The following is a 24,970-nucleotide window of genomic DNA, read 5'->3' on the forward strand; positions in this document are numbered from 1 at the left end:
TTCGAGAACTCATTGGTTTCTATTGTGTGGGCTTCCAATGGGTCGCGACGTTCTCAAACGACCGGTTACGGAACATGAGTCCGTTGCTCGATAAATACTTGTTTTTAATTATGAATCGTGGTTTACGGCCAACCAGCCGAGTGGAAGTTTAACAACTAGCGAAAAGCTAAACATTACATATACTTTGCAATTGGATTAAATGGACAAATTGATGTGAAGTTTTTGCGAAAAAGTTACACGTATTTATCGAGCAACGGACTCATGTTCCGTAACCAGTCGTTTGAGAACGTCGCGACCCATTGGAAGCCCACACAATAGAAACCTCAGCCAGTGCAGTTGCTGGCTAGTGTAGTGTGCTATTCCTATACCTAAAAAACAATGCGCTCTCGGGCTAGGCATTGGATATAAATAGAAAGCGTTGTGTTTGGATGGGCATCTAATTCTTTCGAAAGAGGTGCACTTTGCGAAAAAGGACCACGTGATTATTGAGCTGAAATCGAATTCAGGTTAACTTCTGCGTTCATGAGTCCTCTCATGGCGTAGTGGTAACGCGCCCCAACTAGAGATCGGGGAGTCGTGAGTTCGATTCTCACTGAGAAGACGTGTAACTTTTTCGCAAATCTTCACATCAATTTGTCCATCTAATCCAATTGCAAATTATTTGTAATGTTTAGCTTTTCGGTAGTTGTTAAACTTCCACTCGGCTGGTTGGCCGTAAACCACGATTCATAATTAAAAACAAGGTCAAATACGGTTCTAATCGAGCAAATCCAATTATCGTCAAAAAGCTGAATCCAGATATCAGCGGTGCCACATACAGTATGTGGCAATTATGAAAAAGGGTAAAAAATAACGCAAAAAAAGTTTATCCACCCCCAATCGGATACTAAGATTTAAGTGTGTATTACAGAGTTTTAGTGTGTATTCTGCAGCTTTCTCGAATGTAAAGATTGTGTCTAGCATCCATTTTGTGCTCTTGAAGTTTTCGTTCTCAAAATTTAAGTTTCGTGTTAAAATTGGAGGTTTTTTTGTTGCAAAATGCCCAAAAAAGCACAAATTTCGATCAGCATCCGAAATTTGATTATTGAACATCACAAAACTGGCAAAAGCTACCGTGATATTGCCGGAATTGTGCAGCTCCACAAAGATACGGTCGCTAGGATTGTGCAGATGTACAAAAAGCGTGATTCTATCTTACCAGCTAAGCGATCGGGACGTCCTTCAAAGACAACTGGCCGAATTGACAGAGCTATCGTGAAGAAGGCGGAGCTGGATCGGGGACTATCAGCTCCGAAAATTGCGAAACAAATTGAAAGCGAGTTTTCCATTCAGCTGACATCACAATCCGTACGAAATCGTCTTCATAAGAAAGATCTTAAGGGCAGAGTAGCACTTAAGAAGCCATGGTTGTCCGCAAAAAATATCAAAATAAGATTGAATTGAGCCAAGGACCACATTTCATGGACCAGTGATGACTGGAATAAGGTGATTTGGTCAGATGAGACGAAAGTAATGCTATTTGGATATGATGGTATCACAAGAAAATGGCGGCGAACCGGTGAAAGTTTGAAGGAGGAATGTTTGCGGCCTACAGTCAAGCATGGCGGTGGTGAGTTACTTTACCAACATTGATTTTTCAACCAACTGAGCATGACTTTGATTTTTTTCGTCAGGTAGAGTCATGGTGTGAGCATCTATGGCTACATCCGGCGTTGGAGAACTTGAGTTTATCAATGGAATTATGAACAAGGAGGTTTACTTGGACATTTTGAAGCGAAAACTACCAGCGTCTGCCCAAAAGCTTAAGTTAAGGCACAGATATACGTTCCAACAAGACGGAGATCCGAAACATACCTCAAAGCTGGTTTCGCAGTGGTTCAAGGAAAAGCGTATTAAGGTTATGGAGTGGCCAGCACAGTCTCCTGACCTTAATCCGATAGAACATCTCTGGTCAATCTTGAAAATTAAGGTCCAGGAGCAAAAACCAACAAGCTTCCAGCAATTGTGGCAGGTAATCTCAAGTGAATGGGACAAAATCACCCCGGAAACAACTGCTAAGCTTGTTGAATCAATGCCTCGGCGATGCCGAGCAGTTATTGAAGCCAAAGGTGGTCACACAAAGTACTAAAACTATGTGTGTCAGAGGGGTGGATAAACTTTTTTTGCGTCATTTTTTAACTTATTTTTAACATCAGCTCTCAAATGCAAGAGAATTTATTTTTTTACATCGAACTCGCACGAATTGAACTTGTGTTTACCTAAATAATAAGAAACTGAACAACCAATAGCCGTGTTTTAATTTTTTAGTGGGATTTTTGGAAGAAATCTAATTTTCCACTGGGGGTGATAAACTTTGTTTGCATACTGTATCAGCAGTACAGCAATCTAAATATTTTTTATTTCGCAATGAATCATTGAAGGTAACTTTTGTGGCACTTATCGCATCAACAAAATGGCACCACCGTATATGCGAGTTAACATTGTGACAGCTTTGCTGTTATATCAAACACACAATTTATGCTTTTCATACGTTATTTTAATGATCCATTCGGATGGCTTCTGTCCAAATGGCGTTCGGCCAAATGGCATTCGGCCTAACGACATTCGGTCAACTGGCCGGATAACGTCATTAACAATGTTATTTATTGTAGGATAAAGGTGCCAATAGTGGAGACAGAGCCATAGCGTTGCCTCATGGCGCCCTTGGCAAACCTCCATCTATGCGCCCCCAGCTGGAATACAACATATAATTTCAACTTTCGTCAAACGGAATTAAACATTTTGACCTGAATTCCAAAAGTAAAACTACCAGAATTCTGTAACAATTTTATCTGGGATTCCATAAGGGGTGGTCCATTGATTACGTAAGGCAATTATGGCAGTTATTAGAAATCCCCTCCCTCCCTCTAAGAAAAGATTTTTTGTACGAAAATTGTAAATAATGTGTATGACGCGTAAGGAATCTCAAGCCCCCCCTCCTTCCATAATCCCTTACATAACTAATGGACCACCCCTAAGAATCTATCAGAAAGTATGTTTTATTTATTCATTTCATTAATTCGTCATCAAACCGTATCTTTATGCCATATAAAAGAAGACTTTACTTGTAAAGAATACCATTATTAAGAGAAAAAACTGCCTGAAATACACGTTTTTCTATGTTCTGGTCAACATTTACCCAATTTAGTGATACTATCCCAAAATAAAAACGTATTTTGAACAATGAAAATTTATTGAATAAAGCTAGCTGACATAATTAACAATTACAAATAAAGTACTCCTCTATGCTGACTACCACCGCGCACAGAAGTTGTGGCTTTTCGTACTCAAGATGCGTCTACTAGAGCAGCGAGCTCAATTTTGCACACGGGGGTCATTTACATCCGATACCTTCAGGCCCGTTGGGGGACCACTTACGTACGGACTTATAATTTTTATCTGATTTTTTTCATACCAAAACGAGCACTTTATAACAACGAACTTTTAACATATTGCATTTTCGAAAAATAAGGAACGGTCTAATGTACATATTATTGTCGTAACCGGGAGTAACGACCTGGGAGGGATAAACCAATACAAAATTTCACTACGTCACAGTGAGTCGAGTTGCTGTCACGAACTGTCACTGTAAGCCCGGATCTTAAACAATGGACAAACATGATAAAAGCGCGTAATTAGCCAAAGCATATTTTTGCATTTCATCAAAAGTAGCAAGAATCAATTCATGCACATTCAAAAGTAAAGTCACGAGAGCACCGTTTATTCTAATTTATTATAACGCATTGGAATGAGGATCTTTTTACTGTATTCAATAAAACTGAAAATTGAACGCATGGAAAACTGTGGCCCTTTTTCAATGTTTGTCCAGAAAGATTGAAGGTACACAACAAAAGAAAACTAGCGATTTTCACCAAGCCTGCCTTAATTGTCGTTGGCAAACTGAAGTTATCTTGCAGTTTGGAAAAAAAAATTGTATCAAATTTCGTGTGTAGTATCTGTGCCTCCCTTCCAGGTAACGACCATTGACTTAATGAGAAAAAATAATTCATCGTAGTAACCAACGGCATGTCAGTGAAAAATAATGGACCGATGCACGAGTTCACTAGTTTGACGTTTGAGCGGTGCCGAATTCACTGGTTACTATGGCCACATAAATAACACGGCACCGCTCAAACGTCAAACAGTGAACTCGAGCACTGGTCCATATCTCAACTATTGGTACACTGTTCCTTTAGCTGCGGTATATTTTTAATTTGTGTTCCTACAGTTGCGGTATCGGTTGTTTTCTTATGAGATACTACATTATAAGCAACTATTGGTACAAGTGGGGAAAATATGGGGAAAAATGGTAGTGTTTCATCAATTTTGAAGCAATTTCAGATAAAGATAAATCGAAGCAAAACCCTACATTTTCAAGAGAACAAATCTGGAGAACTGAACATCCGTTTTAGGTATAAACTTAATTGATTGGTCACTCGTTGATCGACCAATCGATAAGGTTTTCAGCTTAAACAGATGTTCGGTTATCCAGATTTGTGCTCTCGAAAATTTTAGGGTTTAGCTTTGATTGACCTTCACCTTGAACAGTCTTTTCAACTTTTTCGTGTATCAACAAACCAATACATCGACTAGAAGTGTCGGTAATGCAATAAAATCAGTAAAAATAGCACTACCGCAACTAATCGATCACTTACCCTAGATACTTTAGCAGTTGCTCCAATTGTCAACCCAGATTCACCCTACTACACTGTCGTTCTACGCATACATATTTGTCCCGCGTTCGATTAGGTTTACATAGAACATAGGACTAGTAGGCATAAATGGGCATCTTTCGTCAACTATAAATGGAAATTAAAGTTGCATAAGGACGATTCGCATAAGGATGTATGGCATAATGGACAGTTGGCATAATGAGAATTACAGGTATGTTCCGTTTTTATCACGTTCCGATTTTGTCACGCTCCGATTTTGTCACGTTCCGATTTTGTCAACAAATTATTCCGTTTTTATCAACACGCAAAAATTGTTTTTTTTTTTTAATTTTCAAAATGTTTAGAATACTTATTTTGAAGCAATTTAAATGCTTTTCAATAGCCTCAGAGGTTCAATTTTCGACATTATGTTAATGTTGAGCACCTACGATACGTAGTAGGTGTCAAGTCATATACGAATCAATAAGATTTGACTCCTTCTTATCCACCAATCAATTGGAGTTTTCAAACATAGCATGGTCTGTTGGATAAGATTAACCAATCCTTCAACAATCGAGAGTTGCTCTGGCCACGTCCTAGCAACAAGTGGAATTTGTGATTAGTTGAATACGTACCTAAGAGAGTTGCAGAGACCTCTATTTTTTTCTTATCTAACATGACATCAAAGAGTTTTCTATGAAAATTTGATAGACATAGTCCTACAATTACGGACTTTCAAACTCGATAGCAATGCACAAATTATAGCAAACAGCCATTGATTAGATCCTGTTCAAGGGGTAGGGGAAGAGGTCCAGCAAAACTAAGCAATGTATAGAAAATTTTGGAATCTTCATATAATAAGTTTGCATCGAGGAAGAGGGTAAAGGGCTGAAATGGCTGGCAATTTGAGAATCTGTTGATACTGGACGTTGCATGTCACTCATGTTACCATCCAAAATTTACTGGGATCTTGATCTTTGAGCAGACATGAACTCCTTCCCACATGGAGACAAAAAGATAACTTAAGAGTCTTATACCAACAGCCATACGCTTTTTCATGAAACTTTACAACAGAGTTGCTTACCAAAAAGTTTAAATTTGGTGATGCTTGTCTAAAGTTTATACACTTTTGTATTTTTGATGAACTTCTATATAAATTGAAAATGGAATGGTTTTTGCACAGACAAACAGAGATAATTGTTCTAGCTGTCCATAGAACAACACTTGCAGCGATAATATCAGGGTGATCTTAAATTACCACAAAATATTTTGGAAAATTCGAATGCTAGTAGACTGATATCTAAAATAATATTAGTAAAGGAAATGGGTAGCAGCGTCCAAAAGGAGACTTTACTTCATCTTAATTGTTTGCATATTATAACTATCCTTTTCATAATAAATTTATCCTTCTTTTTAAAGTAGGCTGTTCTTCAGAGCATTGCAGTGTGGTTTTGTAAATCTCACCAAAAATAGAGGACAAATCCAAACGAAACTTTGTAAGTAAAAATTATTTGCTGAAGCTAGCTCCATTTTTTATCTCATAATTTTTTAAAATACATTGTAAAGCTAAAATTGTTTAATACTCCGTACAGTTATCTCCCCACCTTCAAATCTAAATTAGTCTCAAAAGGTTATGCATTTGGGGTAATGGCGTTCGGGGTAGTGACCTATTCGGGGTAGTGGCGTTCGGGGTAATGACCCATTCGGGGTAATGGCTTTCGGGGTAATGTCGTTCGGGGTAGTGTCATAGAGTCGGCTAATTAGTTCCAACCTAGGGGGTGCCGACTAGAATATTTCAAATTGAACACAATCATTTCCGCCAGTGCTAACCGTTGTTGGTTTGCTTGTCTCGCAGGAAACTACATCCAAAGTGCACTCTTAAAAAACTTCACACAAAGTATCAATAATTCAATGCTGACGATATTCCCAATAAACAGACTTAATCAGAAAATTTCTGGCCTTGTGCTAAAAAGAAACATAGTTGTAAAAAATTTCTGCATAATTTGAACCAAGCAAATCTTTTCTTCGCATCCCCAGGTTCCAAAATGTTTTAGGTTTCTTTAAAACGAAAGGTGATTTACCAATTATCTGAATTCATAATATAATGAATTGGATCAGACTTCTTGTGACACCGTATGCAGGATAGTTTATACTACATCATGTTATTCGTTAAGGAAGTGTTACTGTATCACGTTTGGATCATTAAACTAAAAAACACATGCTTTACCATCCAAATAACGATTAGATATTGCATCTGTGTGAAAATTATTGGCCACTTAGTTTGTCCCTACTTTCCATCCTGCTTGATAGATAGATAGTTAAATGTCCATTATTATTTTGGAAGCTTCAGTTATGACAATATTAAAAAAAACTGTTCTACCATTTCCATCAAGTTTGACCCTTGTTCATAGTTACTGAGCCTGTTTCAATACGCAAAAATTATGCTGAAAGTTATAACAAACAAGACTTCGCTTGTAATGTTATATGATGTAAATAAGTGAATTGAAGTTTTTTTTATAAAGTTTCTATTTATTGCAAAGGGTTATTCTTACTTATTGATACCCAATTTTATTGAAAAGATTATTTTCCTAACAAAACTCACATTCTGAATTCAACTAAAACATACGGTTAAGGATGGAAATGCTGATGTCATTAATGTATCTCGTGTATTAAAAAGAACTATACACGGTATTACCTAATTCAAGGAAAAAATGAGGGATACTGTAGCACTAGCGAAGGCGTACCCCAGACAGCTTGTTGAAATTGGATGAGAGAGGAAAGGCACCGTCTTAAATTATGCTCAAAAGCTGATATGGTAATAACCCAACCGAGGCAAATTCTTTAAATGCTGTAATGATTTAAGCTGCTGTCAAAAATTGTTAATATTCATCTTCATTACAAAAATCACCGCTCACTATGAACAAATTTTCTCGCATGCAAGTTAGTTGCATACAATCCCATTGTCAATTTAATGAAAATGCCTAATTTCGAAAAACTCTTTGCGATGCTTGAGATTCAAATGAACTGAGCTGAAATTTTGCAGGGAGCTTTTGAATATCAAAAGGAAACTTAAAGATCGCAGCATGCCACGTGCGCGGGCGGCTGCGTTTTAAATTTTCTGTCACGTTTACCTAGGTTCCACGTGTTTTTCAAAATTCAGCTTGTGCTTTGAAACAATTCTTTCCGAAACAAAGCTTTGCGTAGTAGAATTTAATGAAATAAAATCAGTATTTAAAAAGCTATATTATTTAGTGCAAAATTGTGAATCGGAAAAAGTGGAATAAAAGTGTACCCGACGTGAGTGTTTTCTGGCATGAGAGAAAGGGGACGAAAGCGCAGTAGATGGAAGCTTACATGGCGATGACAGCTCCACTGAGGCCTTCGATCAACTTGAGATTGTTCTGATTATTATTATTATTATTTAAAGTTTTATTTATATATCAAAACACATAGGGGAAAGTGGTCCAAAATGCCACTTTGAGGATTTGTGACGTTTTTTTTATGAAATTCACTTTCAATTTACGTACATAAATTGCTTTTTTACGGAAGGGGATCAGAGTAACTTTTGTTTTCGTTTCAGAGAGCAAGTAAAGGCGCTTAAGCCCAGGCTTCAGAGCTAGGACATACGGGAGAAATATCTGTGTCCCTTCCTAGGAAAAGGACAAACAACAATGGAGTGCGCATTAACTTTATTAGCAACGCCACTCCCAACGATTTTGCCTATCCCCCTAAATGGAACGGTTGGTACGGTTGTCCCCGTTTCTTCCCTCAAAATATTTCAAAATTTTCTGTCTATCATATTATTCATTCGTGAATAATCTGATCGCCGGAAATTTTTGAATTATCTTCAAACCCCAAGCCTGCACAGTGGGCCTGGCCATTTTAATATTTGTATCAAATCATTGTTATGCTGCAAATATTAATGCTGACAAGAAAATACTGGAAGAAATTTCAGTATTTCCACATTGTGTTAGTTTTTGTATAGATAGTATATATTAAAACTTAAATGTTGCGGTGAAAAAAGCTGTTGGTTCGAAACTCCAGAAGTGACAGTTATAATTTATGGACAGTATAACTCGATATCGAAATCCGGTATTTTGAGCAATGGAAAGTATTACCATGAGAAAACGACATTGATTTTTCATAAGGGCATATCTGCATTCATCGATTCCGCTTCATCGATGCTCTCTTTGCATGATTACAGAACACTAATTCACTTTTCGTAACATTTTTTCGTCCTGTAGGATAAGGAATCACTATATCTTGCTTTATGAACAAGACGAATTTCAGATTTATTTAATTTGGCGAAGTTAGTAGCAAAAGAGAGTATCGTTGAAGAGAAATCGTTCATGTCAGTTAACCCCTAATGAAGGAGCAGTGTCAAATTGTCATTTTTATGCAGTTCTTTTCAATGGTTCTCCTTCAATGTGTAAACTTTGTTCAAAATCACGTTAGTTTAGTTTGCTTGAAATTAAAACATTGTACATATAAAGCAGCCCTGCCCAACCATTTTGGTTCTTTTTTGACACAAGTGGTTGGTGCGTTCGCAAAAATAGTCCGATATTAGAAATGTTTACCTCAAACGAAAGCCTAATAGTATATCTATCTGATCTATGTATAAATATTTGAATTTGTTTCAAACATTTTGCTAGCGAGACAAATAAAGGCAAAAATCAATCAGGCCGCACGTTTTTTTCAACCAAATTTCATCGGTAGCCAAAAATATAAGATAAATTCTAACTTAACTTCAAGAATTAAATAGATATACAACAGAGCTTTCATTTGAGGTAAAAAATGTCACACCGGACTATTACTGCGGACGCACCAACTTTTCACGTAAAAATGAGACAAAAAGGTTGAGCAGGCCTGATATAAAAAGATTTAGTCGACCAATTTTGATGAGATTCGATGAATTCTTTATCTTAATCTAAGAAAAAATCACTGATTCCATAATTCACACAGTCCCATTCATCACTATCCCGAAACAGCTCTGTGCCGTTGTTTAACACATCCCCTTCGGGATACGGCACAGAAGAACACTGAACGAAAGGTGCCGCCGTCTTCGTTGCGAATCTTCCCTCCCATTCTGGCCTACTGTGATGCAAGTCGCGAAAGACAACTTCCACCCGTGCGGCATGCTGTGCAATTTCATTTCCATTCGGCAATGCACACATCGTTCGTATGTGTGGTGTTATTTTGTGTACGAGAAATGCGCTTGCATTATATGAACTGACCATCTCATCATCATCATCATCATCCTCCTCCAATCTCCGCACACTACAGCGACTACGGAGACTACGTAGACGCTGTGTTTGCTTTGAAGTGTTGCTGTTGATGTTGTTGGTTCCGTTCTTGAACGCATTCACCCACACAAGAAGCCTTTCTCCCCGTACACGTACGACACATTGGAGCGAACATATATGCATGCTTTGGCCTGGTGCGAATAATTTAGGAAGGCAAACACGAGGACCAGGGGAACATCAACAAGACGGTCCCCGGTTGTCCAGTTCGTCGTTTGCCGTGGCCTTCTTACCGATTACGGCAGGGATTACGAACGAATCCGAGTCCGAGAAAAGGGGTTTGAAGATGTCGCACGCAGATGACATAGGCCTTGAAGACCTTCTTCTTCATTCCGAAACTGACCATCGCACTGGACACAGCGAAACGGCCTTCACTGCCTCACCTCAATTCGAGGTTCTTTTTTTGGAGAAGTTCAAACCAAGTTCAACAACCAGTACAAAGTAAGATTGGGAGGTCCCCCTGAACTAAATTGTGATTTATGACTTTCGCTATTGTTTTTTTCTTCTCATCGTCATCGCAGTTGGCTGTTACCAAGAATAAAGACTACGAAATGGACACACCCGTTGACCGGACTGGAATTGGATGACCCTCGTCAAGGATGGACCGACTTCACGAATCATACTCAAATATATCACACACGTGCAATTGCTGTTTTCGGCTAATGCTCAACTCACTCTGCGAATCATAGCCGCCGTCCGAAGTTCCGAAATGCCTGTATTTCCACGTTGATGCGGGTCCTCACCGCGCAAAAATTACAGCTAGTAGTTTCTCAAAAAACATAAATTGTAATTCTAAATACTTGTAGGTTCTCGTTCGTCTTGACTCTCCTGCCGAAGCCTCCTTCACCTCTTCTGTATCGCACACACTCTCGGCACTTTAAAAAACTTCGGTCACCACAAATCACTGTTCTTCAAAGACTCCCCAAGAAATCTCCAACCTCCAGAGCGACCAGCCACACGGGAGGATCTACCTCAAAAAACTACTCCCCGAGAATATGCGAAACGCACAGCGATTTTTTTCTTCTAAAAAAACTTAGTTGATCGATTTTCGCGAGCCGTCGTCCGTCGTTGTCCTCGCACACTATGACCGCTTGCTCGCGGTCGGTACACAACAGTAGCGAGCAGCAGTCAAAGCAGGCGACGGCGGCGTGTGTATGTTGTTTAATAGAACTGCTGCTGCACTGCACTCTTTCTCTCGCGCTCGCCGTTGCTTCTCGTGCCACTAGTCTAGAGGAAGGATGGCCAAGCAGCAAGCCGTGCGAAAACATCCCCGCAACGCGAAAATGACAACTGGAGGAAATCTCTCCGCTAGTAGAAGCAGGCGGCGCGCGGCAGTCAGCGATGCGAAATGCATGGGCGTAAATAAGGGGGGACAGGTCACCCGCACACTTGAAATTGGCCCTTCTACACGTTGAATATATATTTTCAAAATTTCGGGATGGGCATTGCACAATTTTCCTATTTCTTATTGTTTTAAAACATAGTCTCATGATTCATGATTAAAGTTGTACTAAATTTCTTTGATTTTTTTGTTGTCAAATTGGCTACAGTCGAAATATTAAAAAAAGTACAAAATTCTGTAATTCTGTAAAGGACTGTAACATTTCCCTAATGCTATGCACCATCTGAAAGGTTATGGTTAACAATGTTATTGCACGTTAGTATGGACAACAACTGATTGCTACAGTCGTTTCTAATATTCTCAAATCTTGTAATTGTTCAGCATAATGCATTGGTGTTTGAATTATATGTCACCTATTTTTTTCTCTTACTTTTGTAAGAAAGTGAGATGTATGCTTCACAGGTTTCGTCGACCGGAGTGCCTCAATTGAACTGAGGCTATCCGAGAAGATGAAGAAGTGGTCTGCGGGCATGTCTGAGATCATCCCCAAAGCAAAGTTGATTGTACAGCAACATAAACCGTGCGAGGTGCCTGAAGTTTTCGGAAGGTGGAAATGTCACACCGTTTATCCATTTATTCTTCTTTTTTCACAGAATGAAAACTTCGTAGTTCATCTCAAACACAAAATTTTTGAAAAGTTATTAAATGATACTATTGGAAAGAATTGATTCTTAGCTTTTTATCATTGCGGTTTTCAACTTTTCCCTCATTGATAAAAAAAAACAAACAAACAAAATAGGCATAACAAAGTTTAACCGGGTGACAGCTAATCATTCATGAGCCTGATTTGCTGTTGACATGCAATATTTTAGCCTATATTGATACATGGGAAATCCTGAAAAGTAATTGCCCAGGAAAACACTTTTTTATGGCATTACGCAAAAAGAAAAAAAAAAGAAGTCTCTTTAAACGAGAATCTGTAGAAATTTTTTGCAAGGGAATCAGCGAGAATTTTTTTTCAGCGAATTCTTTTCAGCAGCAAATCAGCCTTTAATCTTCACAATATTTATAACAACCCATGAGCATCATGACAACTGCAGTACAATGTCAGTGTACCGAAAAAAATTGGTCCGTGGTACTGTCAAACTCAATGAAACATGGAGTACACTCGAAATAGGGCATAAATCAGAAAAATGCTTGATTAAAAACAAATAGGGGAACCTACGTATTGTCGGCAGCCTAAGCAGCTGAATTTTTAAGAGGGCGATTTTTCGCAACAATAGAGCACAACACTAAGCAGGAGACACCTTAACTACACTTGAGCACTCTTCATTTATAAATTATTATACATAAAACACTATTTTATTATGTTAATCTTCTATTTTACCTCACCAAAGTCACGAGGCACTTGTTCTTTTATCGGCAATGCAATTACTATTGTCGGCAATAAAAATGTTCACTTCGGCAATCCAAAACTGCGCAAAAAACTAGTTTATGTATTGGTAACCTTTCATATTTGTTGACAAATCCTGAAATTAAACGTCACTCATTATGTTTTACTCGTTGAAAGGGCCAATGCAGAAAAATACAGACTACACTGAGAACAGAATTGCCGTTATAAATAGAATAGCAGAAAGTCAAATTGAAAACACAACGCCACTAAATTTATGCAGACTAAGGCGCCGTCCACAAATTACGTAACGCTCTAGGGGGAGGGAGAGTAGGCTCAAACACAAAATTTATTTATTTTTCAAACAAAGACCGTTGCGGAGGGGGGAATGGTCGAAAATTGTACATTTTAACGTTATGTCATAGATGGACGCTGCCTAATTTCGTTTTCATTTATTTTAACGAATATTTTTTGTATTCAATCTCACTATGGCAGCATTTTGGCTGTAAAAATTGCCATGTCATGGTTATAAACTTGAAGCAAGTGCGAATCCAGCCTAGAAGTTGCAGCGTGACATCATGGTTAATTGATTCATAATATTGTGCTCTGCAAGAAAAATACACGGACCACGATTATCGGATTACTTGAATATTAGAGTTGCGTTTGAATGGGTTACATGCATGCCTCTATTCGCTACTCTCACTACTGTATATTAGGGTGCGACTTATTTTTCAAAAGCTCTCAAAACCAAAAATCCTTGTACTCTTATGAATTCGAATCATATTAGAAGAGAAACCTCAAAGTTCGAGCCAAAAATATTAAGATTTAGAGGGGCGCAAGCGTCTTAAAGGTAAATTTTCAAGTTATAAAACATGGCCTTCAGTGAAGTCACCATAACTTCGGTAATTTCTAACCAATTTTGAAACTTTCACCATTGTCATAAAAACTAAATTTATGAAAACTTTGTAGAATATCAAATTTGTGTAAAATCAAAACTATTTTCAATAAAAAGTAGTTTACTTCAAAAGTTTCCTCATTTTACTAAAATAATATCTTTATTTGACCATAACTTCATGAATACTCAAACGATTCCAAATCTTTTTGCATGGTTTGGAAGCATACTTAATTGTTTTCAAACTTTTCATACGCCACATTTCACTAAAAAATGTTTTGATAACTTGATCAAATCAAAACTGACCAAAATAATGATTCTCTAACGAAATACGCATTTTTTTTATATATTTTTCTGTCAAACAATATTTTTAAACTGGTTCTCCTCATTTGTTAAACCTTTGAAAAGGACTTGTCAACAATTTTTAAATAATTTTGAAACAATAATATTTTTGCTCATGACGAATTCCACCCAGAATGAGTCGAAAAAAATAAAAATCGTACTCGATAGTCTTCGATTTGGATTAAATTTTGCACATGTTTTTGGGTTGGTAGATTAAGTGTTTTCCATAGAAAAATTGATCATTTTGACTCAAGTGTAACTTTTGAAAATGGCGTATACATTTTTGCATGCAACTTATTTGAAAAATTCTCACTCCGAAACTGTTGATTTTAGAGAAAAAAAATTTTATGAACAAGTTGCAGGGAATTATTTGGACTATAAGAAAAAATATACAACAAAAGCATGTTTTTTTATTTTCATAAAAATATCAAAAATAAAACTTAAATTTTAAATTACACAAAAACCCCATTATTAATATTTTTCAAAATTTCACCATAGAATCTTGATAGTCAAAAGATGTATGGAACAAAGTTTCATGATAGAGAAATTTTTAATAAAAAAGCTTTTCTAAGAACAACTTTTGGTCGATTTTCAAAATTTTGATTTTTTGTCGAAATAAATACATTTTGATGATACAGTAAGCATCTTGAAATGATTCTAAGCCATGATGATCATATGAATAATTTCTTTAGAAGTAGGCATTTTCGAAATATATCGACTTTAATGCAAAAAATATTATTAAAATACTAAAGTAGGCCATTTTCATTGATTATTCGCGCTTTTTCTTCGCGGCTATGATGAAAATTTAAAAAAATATCAAAATTGGGTTTTTTGTATAGTTTGAAATTTTAGTTTTATTTTTGATTTTTTTTATGAAAATAAGTAAAATATTTTTTCGGTGTATATTTTTTTCTTATAGTCCAAACGGTTCACTACTACTACTACTACTTCTTCATAGAACGTTTTTCTCTAAAATCAACAGTTTCGAAGTAAGAATCTTTCAAATAAGTTGCATGCAAAAATTTATAGGCCATTTTCAAAAGTTACACTTGAGTCAAAATGATCAATTTTTCTATGGAAAACACTTATTCTACCATATCAAAAACATGTGCAAAATTTAATCCAAATCGAAGATGGTCGAGTTCTGTGACTGACCGATTTGACATGGAATTCGTCTCATGTTAAAAAATATACGCACTATTCAACTCACAATTTAAATAAAATGCTTTATACACACAAGTTTTATAGGAAAAATGTAATTGTTTTTGGGAAGTATTTGTTACAAAAATAAGCCAATACCATTATTTTAAGGAAAATGTGTTGTATGAACAGTATGAAAACAACTATTTTTTGCTTCAAAAACATGTACGTAGAAATATTTGAAATAGGTTAAGTATTTATGAAGTTATGGTCAAACAAATATGAATTCTTCAGTAAAATGCAGAAAAATTTCGATAAAACTACTTTTAACAAAGACTTGTTTCGATTTAAGACAAGTTTGATGACTTTGTAGAAGTTTTCATAAATTAAATTTTGAAATTATTGATGCTAAAAGTTTCAAAATTGGTTACAAATAACCGAAGTTATGGTGACTTCACTGAAGACTATTTTTTATAACTTGAAAATTCACCTTCAACACCCCTAAAACTTAATATTTTTGGCTCAAACTTTGAGGTTTCTCTTCTAATATGATTCGAATTCATAAGAGTACAAGAATTTTTGTTATGAGAGCTTAAATCTTAATATTTTTGGCTTAAACTTTGAGGTTTCTCTCCTAGTATAATTTGAATTCATAAGAGCACACGAACTTTTGGTTTTGAGAACTTTTGGAAAATAAGCCGCACCCTAGTGTCTATGCGCAAAAAATCGCTAAAAGGTAACGCGAAATTGAAAATTCTACAGGCCATTTTTACATTTTTTTTTTACGTTCATATTATGCTGTGGGTAAGAGAAAATCAGAATAGGCCCTTTGCAAATCAATGCACTTATGACTTGACATAAAAACATCAACCTCTGATTGCCTGTAGAACAACAGGAGTGTTGCCAAAATAGTTAAGCTATTGAAAGACGTATATTTAATATGTTTCTCAATATATTGAAGTTAATGCGCTACAATCTTCAGAAAAGGAAAGTATTGAAAGGCTCAATTATTACCAATGCATGCTTTGTTGCCTGATTCCAATAAATTAATTAGTTGTGTTCATTTTTTTTCAATGAATGTAAATTGTGAATAAAAAGTACACCGCAATTGAATATGATTTTCTGGCAACCTATTCCCGTAATAAAAAGTGATTGACGAGGAAAGCAAAGTGCATTAATTTTAAATTGTGACTTGAAGCATAAAAAATCAGTATTTTAGAGTGTTTTATAGACAAATCAAAAGTTTAATAGTGCATGAGTGATCAGTACGTAGCTTTTGTGACAAATTGGTATTGGAGCGGAGAATTGGACCGTTTAAAGTGGTGAGTTTTTCTTAAGCTGTTCTTGTGCTGTTTTATTCGGCAGCTCACGAATGACGATAATTTCGTAAGCATTTATTTCATTCAATGATAAATCCCATGTTATATAATATTTTTGTGAAAGATGAGGTTTACATGGAAGATTATAGTTCAAGGAATATATTGAGTACATTGAAGGTAAATCTTGTTCCGTAGATAAATTTTAACAAGGACGATAAGTTAGTGCTGCTGAAAATACCCTCAGGGTGCCAAAGCCATCATTTACCCTACCCTACGATTTTTGTTTGGCATTTGTAATTTTGTTGTAAACCAGTGATTACCAAACTGCGGCTCTCGGGAAGTTTCTGCGTGGTTTCCGGGGAGATATTAATAGACCGAATTCCTTTCATTTAAAGTCTCTTTCAGAGCCTCATCTTTGTGGGCTCTCAGATAAATGGCGTGGAATCTACATTCCCTAGCTAGGTTGAAGAATCGCTTCATTTTGGTCCCATTCATAAAACTAATTCTAAGCAAAATCATCATTCAAGTTTTCGGCAGATTCAACTTTCGGTAAAATACTATTCATTCGAATTCATAGCCCACTTGATTTTGCTGACGTAAACGGGAATTTAAATTGATTTTCGATCGAAAAAGCATTCGAACGTAAAAAAAGGGCTGACCCTCATTCTTGTTTACGACGGATCCATCTTTCGACCGAATCCTATTCGTTCGAATCCACGGCCCATTTGATTTTGATTGTGTAAACGAGAATGTAAAACGGTTTAAGTTCAAAAGAGTGTAGCGGGCATTCCCCCCGGCTAGGTCACTGGTTTTTCTTTCGGAATATTGATCACTCTGTTTCCTTCTAACAATTTTATTTATTACTAAAAGGTCGTCACAATTCACTAGCTTTCCGCCCTTAGAATCGTTCTTAAGGAATCGATGGAGACACTTTCACTTTTCCCTCGATTCTGATAGCGTATGTGGGTGGTTCCACCAATTTCCCGAAATATACTTTATCCACCTATACTTTATCCACCTTATATCACTACCAAACACTCTCGACCCGAATTGGCCCGCTCGTCAATTTGGCAGAAAATGCCCACTGAACTTTTAACGAAAATGTTGAAAAACGAACGGCACACCTCGTCCGAACTGGGGGACCGTCAGAACTGCGGACGTCGTACACTTTCTTCACACCGAGGCTCTTCCATCTTGGCGGGTCGGTTTTTAAAGGGTTGATTCCACCCCCTGGCGAGGAACTCACTCTCTTAATTGGTAGAACTTGTCGTCTTGTTCTAACGTTCCGTGAGCGATGAGCGTAACAAAATCCGCATGTGAGTCACCGTTCTTCGCGGTTTGTGGTGTGGCTGAAATGAAAAACTTAAGCAAAACAATACGATTACCCGCCGCCTATAGGGCTAAGCAAACCAGAAAGCTGCGTAAGTAAAAAAGTTCTCGCGCACGTTTGTTTGCTTTACTCCATAGCGGTAAAATTATGTCACTTTAAATTTGGCACTGTCGGCCAAGGTAAAACAAACAAAAGCAAATTGACTTCTGGTTATTTGCAGTTACGCAACAAACCACTGCAACGAGGAAGCATCCGTTACTTTGCTTCGTCAGGCTAATTGCAAGAAAACCATCATTTCCCGGATACGTAGAAAGTACCGTATCATGATGCTAGGCTGGTACAAGAGCATTCGAACGTAAACAATAATATTGGTGTTTGACTTGAAATTTGAACTTCTAGGTGCTTTTCGATAATTTATTCGCTATTCTCTAACACCGCTATTCCTGTTTATGTTCGAATGCGGTTTCGATCGTGAACCGTTTCTCACTCTCGTACACACTAGCAAAATCAAATAGGCCTTTTCATGTGACAGGTCCGTATTTGCATTTATTTACATCGGTGGAAGGCACCGGTATGCACCATTCACGGGGCTGTCAGTTCCACAGAAAAACTGTCAAAGTTCTTGAAGATCAGCTTAAAGAAGCGTCTCGTGAAAAGACCTATGGGCCATGGATTCGAACGAATAAGATTCAATCGAAAGTTGGATCCGCCTTAAATAAGAAAGTCTTATGTGTATGGCTTCAAGAAAACGCATTTCACTGAGGGCTAGCGATGGCGATTTTGAATCGATGTTCCGAACATCAATTTTTTCATTTCGATTAATAGATTTTTCGAATCAATGTTAGGATCACTCAAAATCGAGTGAATCGATTTTCTTCATTCGATTTTTTATTTCGATTCAAAAGTATGAAATTGATTAGATTTCCTCCCTCAATTATAAGATTTTTAGTAGGATAATAAAAAAAATGTATGACGCGTAAGAAATCTCAGACCACCCCCCATAACCCCTTACGTAATCAATGAACGGCCCCTTATCGTGCATAGCCTGCTTAGGAATTGCACAGGAAGCCATGGCGCGAGGATGAAGACAAGATTGTCTGAACAAACATGGATGAACTTTTTAGTTTAGTTTGCCGTTTTGTCAGAACATTGTTATCTACAATCAAATTTTTCTTAGAAAAAAATCAAATATTGCTTGACTCTTCTAAAATAGATAGACAATTTACACCGTCTTCAGCCAAAGGCTGCCCAGACTGAACAATTACTAACATTAGGCAACGGACAACACGAAACACCCAATAGTCCAGTGATGAATTTTTCGTTTGACGAAAAGTTTCCATCGACTGGAGCGGGAATCGAACCCACGCTACGTGGCATTCACAGTACGCCTAAACGACTGACGCCGCTAACCGTACGACCACAAAGCCCACTTGGATCATTTTGATCAAACTTGATCAAATTTGAGTGCATTTCTAATAAAAGCATGTACATACATATACTGTTACGTAGTTGAAAAGAGTCCCTTCGAAAACAATAAAAACACCTAACTGTTATATCTACGACCTAGGGATTAAAAAAGTTATGGCCGAGATTTATTTTTTTAAACATTGTGCATTGGTTGACAGGTAATAGCAATATAAAGCACGTTTCAGAATTGTTAAGATCCTTTTGATCAATTTGTAGTCTAATTGTAAATAAGAAAACCAAAGCCTCTTAAAGTTTTAGGTATGATTTTAAAACAAGCTCCGATCGATCAATGAAACTTTTTTTTAGTTCAAATCAATGATTTTGAATTATAACACAGCATTTTAAAATAGAAAAATAAACAAAAAACTTGTTTTGGTCTCAAGCATAAAAATATCGGTATTTACTCACTTTAAGAACATGAAATTCATCACAGTTTTCAAAAATGTCGCAGCTTGTTTGTTTTTTTTAGATATTTTATTATTATTTTTTCAATTTCAGTCAACTTACATGCAAGTTTATTGTTTTTCGATGTATGTGTTTAATCGTCAACAGAAATCAGTTTTTAGGTGCATATTATCGAAACAAAAACGTTCTAAATACTTTCCTTCTTAACAATCATCGACTGATCGACATATTTTGTCCAAAAATTCGATTGAATTGGTATTATTTCTTGCAATTTAAATTAAACTATATCTCTTAGAAAGGTTTAACTCCTGTTTTGCATACTTGGTGGATTGACTTACAAAAATAAAATATGAATCATCAATTCAATACCAACATCTATAAAGGCAGTATTTGATGCAACTTTGACAAAATATTAATTTATATTGGTACTGGAAAATGGTATACTGTTTCGCGACTGAAAATGGATGAACCAACGCGCGAAGTTCGATGTCTGACCAACTTCGCCGCGTCGCGAGTCACTTCGCTATAGTGCGTATCTATGCCCTACGCCGTGGTTAACCCATTTTCTAACGCGAAGTAGTATGTACGAACTATATCCATCTCTAAACGAGTGCTTATGACTGCCACCTCCAAGAATATGGCCATTCGTAGCACCTACTTCCAGTACAGCCTTCCATAACGATACACCATAACGACAGAATCACAAATCAACCACGTTCCGATTGATGGACGGCACTTCTTCGGCTAGCATCGACTCTGACCACTATCTGGTGTTAACCAACTGCGCCAAAACAATCCGTCGTTAACAACGTACGGTACCGACGGCCGCCCCGGTATGACCTAGAGCGGCTTAAGCAACCGGATGCCATAACTGCATACGCGCAGCACCTTGAGGCTGCAATACCGGAAGAGGGTGAGCTGGATGAAGCCCCTCTTGAGGACTGCTAGAGAACAGTGAAGGCAGCCATTAACAATGCAACTGAGAGCAACGTCGGGTACGAGGGACGGAGTCGACGGAACGATTGGTTCGACGACGAATGTAGGCAGACTATGGAGGAGAAGAATGCAGCGCGGGTGGTCATGCTGCAGCAAGGGTCCGAACAGAACGTGGAACGATATAGACAGAAATGGCGCTGAGAGCATAGGCAATTAAGATCGAGACAATGGAGGAAATGCCTTCGTCAGTACTGCGGACGGTGGAAACCAACCAGGCCCCACTTTTTAGGAGGTTAAGGATACCATTCACCAGCTCAAGAACAATAAAGCTGCTGGTAAGGATGGTATGGGAGCTTAACTCATAAAGATGGGCCCGGAAAGGCTGGCCATTTGTCTGCATCGGCTGATAGGCACAATCTGGGAAACAGAACAGCTACCGGAGGAGTGAAAGGAAGGAGTAATATGCCCCATCTACAAGAAAGGCGACAAGTTAGGTTGTGAGAACTTTCGAGCGATCACCATTCTAAATGCGACCTACAAAGAATTCTCCCGGATCATCTTCCGTCGTCTGTCACCTGTAGTTAACGAGTTCGTGGGAAATTATCAAGCCGGCTTCGTTTATGGCCGATCGACAACGGACCAGATCTTTGCTGTACCGCAAATCTCCCAAAAATGTCGTGAATACCCAACGCATCACCTTTTCATCGATTTCAAGGCGGCATATGATAGAATCGACCGCGTAGAACTATGGAAAATCATGGACGAGAACAGCTTTCCCAGGAAGCTCACGAGCCTGATAAGCAGGGTTGGGAAAAAATCTGAAATTCACTCTACAGTAGCCAAGCAAAGCCAATCACAGTCAGCGAAGCCAGTGAAACTCACGCCCATCGCTGCTGTAGGCAAAATGCCTCGAAAATAGCAAAACACCCGTTGCTAAGGGCAACCCAGAATTACTTGAGCTTGAGCTTGAGCTTGATTGGCCGCCCGTGGATGCACTCCAGTATCGCCAGATCAGCTGCACTTACACAAGGAACCAACCGAATGACTGCTTGGGACTAACAGACATCCTCAGTGTATAAGTGCTGGTGATCTTCTATTTTTAGGCAACAATGGCACCTGCCACGTCAGAATGCAGACCAATGAGGGGAAGGGGAAGGAATTGATGATGCATTGAACTGGCTCCCACGTAGACCGTATATTCCACTGCATCCACGCTAGTTCATGCGGGAGTGTATGGATTGGGGGAAGGCATGGCAGAGAGGTTTGCTTTTGTGGTTAGCAGACTGCCTATGTATCAGGCGTAAGAAAGGCGTGCGCGTGGAAGTAGGAAGCGTTAGGGAAACGGTTTCTTGTCCGTCTCTGGTTCTAGCGTTTGCTATGAACGAATAGATTGAGTGTGATATATTTAGAATGGAAGATAGAAGCAAGTGAGAGATATACAACTACAAAGTACGAGGAAAGGGACGGGCCTGGGATTGAAGGTTGCTAAGGGCAACCCAGAATTATTGTAGAAAAATGTTCTATTTCCCGCTGCATTTCCCGCAATTAGAGCCTTCAATGACACTCATGATTAAGAAAATTCGTGCACCCAACATAGGCTACTTGATGAGATTCACGTTTTTAAACTACTGTACTGGGAGAGCCACGTGATTTTCGCAAAAATTCAAGCCTACTACTATTACCATTCCCAGCACTGCTGATAAGAGCAACGATGGAAGATGTGCAAAATTGTTTGAAGGTTTCAGGCGAACATTCCAGATCGTTTGGATCCCGCCGGGGACTACGACAAGGTGATGGACATTCGTGCCTATTGTTCAATATTGCTCTAGAAAATGTTATGCAGAGAGCCGGGGTACAAATTTTACGTGATCCAGTCAATTTTTTTTTGCTTAGCGGATGATATGAACATTGTCGGCCGAACATTAGAAATAGTGGCAGATCTGTGCACCCGCCTGAAACGAGAGGCAGCTAATACGGAGCCGCATCATCAGTGGAAGTCGGGCCTACTATGGCCTCCACAAGAAGCTGCGGTCAAAAAAGATTCACGCCCGCACCAAATGTACCATGTACAAAACGCTCATAAGACCGGTAGTCCTCTACGGGCATGAAATGTAGACGATGCTCGAGGAGGACCTGCAAGTACTTGGAGTCTTCGAACGTCGGGTGCTTACGACGATCTTTGGCGGTGTGCATGAAGAAGGTGTGTGGCGGCGAAGGATGAACCACGAGGTCGCTCAACTCTACGACGGACCCAGTATCCAGAAGGTGGCCAAACCTGGAAAGATATGCTGGGCACGGCATGTTGCAAGAATGCCGGACAGAAACCCTGCTAAGATGGTGTTCGCTTCGGATTCGATTGGTACAATAAGGCGTGGAGCTCAGCGAGCTATTTGGCGAGCGTGGGGCACAACCTAGGATGGAGAGATGCGGCTCCGTACCGAGAATTGTGGCGCGAAATTGTTGATTCAGTGTTATCTGTTAAGATGTTAACTAAATAAATGACATAAAACTAAGACACCAGTACTGGTTAAAAATATAAAATAAAGTTCTTCAAAACAGAATTGAGATAGAATCAGATTATCTTCCAAAATTACCCCGTTTTACGATAACATCCTTTGTTTGAAAGTGCGCCAATGTAATCGGATGATAAATATGATGGTATCGATACTCCACGATCTACCACCTCCATCAAATGCAAAAAGGCCGTGTCCCCCTCTAAATCTGATAGCTATTTACGCCTATGGCGAAATGAGGCGGTGTGATGGGTGGCGTCCTGGATGGGTGGGTGAGAGCGGGGACCCAGCGATGACGATGAAAAAGGAGCAGCGAAAGAATCTCGCGCTTTTGATGGTAAACGAACATGTTGGGATGTAGGAAAAGGCCGATGACGGCGAGGGCGACGACGACGCGACGCAACGTAGCGATAGCGAATGGGAAAGTTTCAACAGGGATGGCACACATCTCTGGACTGGAGTCGAGTAAAAGCGCGTGCGGCTGCTTCGTCGAAATTTTTCGCTGGTTCGATGTTCGCGGTTCCTTTGATTGTTGTTCGAAGTCGGTTAGAGACGAAAACCGATAGTATGATTTGTAAGTGCAGAATCATATTTTTCATATAGAAGGAATTGCACGGAACATCTAAAATGCTTGCAAAATACTGTAGCAGATAGAAAACTACACACAATAAACCATACATCACACTATGTTTTCCATATTGTAAGGGGAGATTTATTAAATATGTCTTGGGAAAGTGTAGCTTTTTAACGATCATCAAATCTAGGAGCGTACCAAGATAAAAAAAACTAGTACAGTGCTTCCCAAGCAGGGTTCCGCGAATCCCTAGGAGCCGTGACGAATTCTCAGGGGGTTTGCGAGGCCATTGTAATCAATATGCTTATTTTAGTCCATTTTAGTCCATTAAAATGGCTCGAGTAGAGTCAATGCCAGAGGAAAAATTCATTCGACACGACTCTGTCGCTAGATTACTTTGGGAATAGACAATTACTTGCAATGCCATTGTGTCAAAAGGAGATAACAGGCCATATTTGACTTCATCGGCTTTGCATGATTGTTTTTTTTTTCAGTACGAGCATGATCCTTCCTAAGGACAGATTTGAAAAAAATCTCAAATTTCCATATTTATCGCTCGATAATATTCACACTTGGGTAATCGCTAACGCAACACAACAGTCCTTGAATCATTGGTGAGTTGGTTTGTTCATTTGACTCATTGTCTTGTTTTTTTGCAATTTTCTCGCATAAAAGAGCAATTCTTTGTTTGTCTTGTGGAATTAAAACAAACTACTCGAACAACAAAACGTTTTGTTGGGTTTTATTAAAGAATCATAACATTATCCTTATTGAGTGATATTAAATGAAATATATAAAGTGAGATCATAAGACAGAACTCAAATTGTTGTTCTGCTCAGGGAGAACAAACTATTGATGGGATTTAAGAATTTAAAATTCTTCACTCAAAGGAAAATTTGGATTTTCAACGAGAATTTTTTTATCGATATCTGTATTAGTATGATCCTTGCAAGATTTCTGCATAGATTCTTGACGAATATCCAACTATGTTTTTGTCGATATTTTTGAAGAATTCTTCCAGACGTCTTTAGTTGGCTTCTAAGAAGTTCATTAGTAAGGTTTTTCAAATATACTAAAAACAAACAGGTGAGGTAATGCTTGGTAAATATCTAACCAATCTTTGGAGAACATCTCCAAGAAATCTCCATCGTATATCGTATATTAATCGCTAGCTTCTCCACTACTTGTTTTTTGATAGCTTTTGGCCTTTTCAGAAGCTTGGAAGATCTTTGATAGACTGCTTTGTAGGGTTTGTAAATCCATATGATAGTGACGTGACTGTCGAGTAACCTAACAATAACATCTTTCAACATATAATGAAAGCTACTA

General features: G+C 38.2%; 1 protein-coding gene and 1 long non-coding RNA gene across 5 annotated transcripts in view; one reads left to right on the plus strand and one right to left on the minus strand.

Annotated features, from left to right (window-relative positions):
• LOC5566531 (zinc finger protein 236) overlaps nt 1-11,414 on the minus strand; it is a 103,299-nt gene extending 91,885 nt beyond the window's left edge. Inside the window, exons 1-2 of one of the 4 annotated variants that reach the window (XM_021838888.1) lie at nt 10,792-11,414; nt 10,667-10,729 (exon numbers count right to left, since the gene is read on the minus strand). The gene's annotated coding sequence lies outside the window, so the exon portion shown is untranslated. Of the gene's footprint in view, nt 1-10,666 lie in introns of all 4 variants that reach the window. The other 3 variants (XM_021838885.1, XM_021838886.1, XM_021838889.1) reach the window with 3 other exon arrangements.
• On the plus strand, nt 8,720-10,869 carry LOC110674741. Its single transcript, XR_002499152.1, has 2 exons — nt 8,720-10,432; nt 10,513-10,869. It is a non-coding gene; the product is annotated as an uncharacterized LOC110674741 (long non-coding RNA).
• Nucleotides 11,415-24,970: the final 13,556 nt, after the last annotated feature.

Source organism: Aedes aegypti, chromosome 1 (assembly GCF_002204515.2).
Source record: "Aedes aegypti strain LVP_AGWG chromosome 1, AaegL5.0 Primary Assembly, whole genome shotgun sequence".
NCBI classification, from domain to species: domain Eukaryota; kingdom Metazoa; phylum Arthropoda; class Insecta; order Diptera; family Culicidae; genus Aedes; species Aedes aegypti.